This window comes from Arachis duranensis, chromosome 2 (assembly GCF_000817695.3).
Source record: "Arachis duranensis cultivar V14167 chromosome 2, aradu.V14167.gnm2.J7QH, whole genome shotgun sequence".
NCBI classification, from domain to species: Eukaryota; Viridiplantae; Streptophyta; class Magnoliopsida; order Fabales; family Fabaceae; genus Arachis; species Arachis duranensis.
The window spans coordinates 46,042,497-46,045,315 of NC_029773.3; the positions used below are offsets into that span (position 1 = coordinate 46,042,497).

The 2,819-nt window shown below is 42.6% G+C and overlaps 1 non-coding gene across 1 annotated transcript; it reads right to left on the bottom strand.

The window, feature by feature from the left end:
• Positions 1–374: 374 nt before the first annotated feature.
• On the bottom strand, positions 375–478 carry LOC127745101 (small nucleolar RNA R71). Its single transcript, XR_008006296.1, has one exon. It is a non-coding gene; the product is annotated as a small nucleolar RNA R71 (small nucleolar RNA).
• Positions 479–2,819: the final 2,341 nt, after the last annotated feature.

Genomic DNA, 2,819 nt, shown 5'->3' on the forward strand with positions numbered 1-2,819 from the left:
ATGAGAGGAGGGTTCTTGGTTCATACATAAACCCAACCTCTGGGAATTGTGGTAGTAGCATTCAGAAACCACCCATTTAGGCCAATAATTTTGAACTCAAACCACAGCTCATATCATTGGTGGAGGATCATTGTTCATTTGGTGGAAGTGCTAATGAAGATCCAAACCAACATCTCACCAAATTCCTAAGAATTTGCGACACTGTGAAGTCCAACGGAGTCCAGGAAGATGCCTATAAACTGCTCTTGTTCCCATTTTCACTTAGGGACAAGGCAGCTAAGTGGCTGGAATCATTCCCAAGGGACAGCTTAACAACCTGGGATGAGGTGGAGAGCAAGTTTCTGGCACGTTTCTACCCCCCACAAAAGGTCAATAGGCTTCGATCTGAGGTTCAGACTTTTAGACAATAAGATGGTGAGACGCTCTACGAGGCATGGGAGAGGTTCAAGGAGTTGACAAGGAAATGCCCACCAAACATGTTCCCTGACTGGGTGCAATTGCATATTTTCTATGATGGACTTTCTTATGAATCAAGGAAGGCTGTAGACCACTCATCAGGAGGTTCATTGAATAGGAAAAAGACTGTGGAAGAAGACATTGAAGTGATTAAGACAGTGGCTGAGAATGAATACTACTATGCTTCAGAGAGGCACAACACTAAGGGAGTCATGGAGCTGAACCATGTTGATACAATCCTAGCCCAAAACAAGGTGTTTGCCAAACAATTAGCAAAGCTCACCAGGAAATTAGACACAAAGCAAGTGGCTGCAATACACACACAAGATCAAGAGGAAGTAAGCATTGAAGGAAATGATTGGGAAGAGGCTAACTATGTGGGAAACCAACAAAGGCAATTATATGATCCACATTCCAACACTTACAACCCAGGATGGAAAAATCACCCAAACTTTGGGTGGGGAAACCATCAAACCCAACCACAAAACCACAAACCCTACAACCACAACCAACACAATAATTCCACATACCAAAACTCCAACCAAAGTTCATACCAAGCCACACAAAACACTTACTCCCAACCACCATATCATGGCCAAAATAATCAACCTGCCCAACCTAATCCAAACCAACAATTTCAAGATCAATTAAACAGGATAGAAGGAATGCTTGCAACCATGAGTCAAGACATAACCGATTTGAAGGCTTTTAAGGAAGAAGTAAATTCTAACTTGCAAAACCAAGGAGCTGCCATCCAGAAGCTAGAAAATCAAATTATGTATTTGTCTAAGCAAAACCCTGGGCCAAGCGTTTCTCATGCTGCCAAGGCTATTGCAAGGGAAGAATGTAAAGCCATAACCCTCAGAAGTGGAAAGAAGCTAAGGGAGATCTCAAAGGAAACCACAGAGGATGAAGCAAAGGAAGATGTGGGAGACAAAGAACAAGGACAATCTTTTACACCATCTGCAACAAAAGAAAAAGAAAAAGAGGTCCTGAAGCCTTATACACCCAAAGTACTATATCCTCAGCGTTTGGTGAAAAGTGAAAAGGATGGCCAATTCTCCAGATTCTTGGAGATTTTCAAAAAGCTTCAAATCAACATTCCGTTTGCTGAGGCAATAGAGCAAATGCCACTCTATGCAAAATTCTTAAAGGAATTAATGACCAAGAAGAGAAGCTGGAGAAATGAGGAAACTGTGTTGTTAACTGAAGAATGCAGTGCCATCATTCAGCACAAATTGCCTCAGAAATTGAAGGATCCAGGCAGTTTCCAAATTCCCTGCATCATAGGAGAAGTCATGGTGGAGAAGGCCCTATGTGACTTAGGGGCCAGCATTAATTTGATGTCTCTAACAATGATGAAAAGAATGAAGATTGAGGAAGCCAAGCCAACAAGAATGGCTCTCCAATTGGCAGATCGAACTTTTAAGTTCCCTCATGGGATAGTTGAGGATTTGTTGGTGAAAGTGGGAGATTTTATATTTCCTGCCGATTTTGTGGTGTTAGATATGGAGGAAGAAGCCAAAGCTTCAATAATCCTGGGAAGACCCTTCCTGGCTACTGCTGGAGCCATCATAGATGTCCAAAAGGGTGAACTCACTCTTAGACTACATGATGAGAAATTGGTGTTTAACGTATTCAAGGCAATGAGCTATCCATCAGAATCACTAAAGGAATGCATGAGGGTGGACGTAGTGGACATTGCAATACAAGAAACCTTTGATGGATGTAGTGGACATTGTAATACAAGAAACCTTTGAGGAAACCACAAGGGAAGTGGCAGAGGAAGAGTTCACCAAGGATATTGAAGTTAGTGACATCAAGGCTGCTGAAACAACCATGCCAAGCATGCCAGAGAAAGTGAAAGAAGAGAAGGAAGCACCAAAACCTGAGCTCAAAGCATTGCCTCCTAATCTCAAGTATGCATACTTGGGTAGTGATGAGAGCCATCCTGTTATCATTAACTCTGCCTTGAGCCAAGAACAGGAAGAAGAATTGATCAAGGTGCTACAAACTCATCAAGATGCCATTGGGTGGACCCTAGCTGATTTGAAGGGAATAAGTTCATCCATATGCATGCACAAAATCTTGTTAGAAGAGGATGCTAGACCCTCCATTCAAGCTCAGAGAAGATTGAATCCCACCATGAAAGAAGTGGTACAAAAGGAGGTCATGAAGTTATGGCAGGCAAGGGTAATCTACCCCATTTCTGATAGCCCATGGGTTAGTCCCATCCATGTAGTTCCCAAGAAAGGAGGCATAACTGTGGTGCCAAATGAGAGGAACGAACTCATACCCACAAGAACTGTCACTGGATGGAGGATGTGCATAGACTATAGGAAGCTCAATGAAGCCACCAGAAA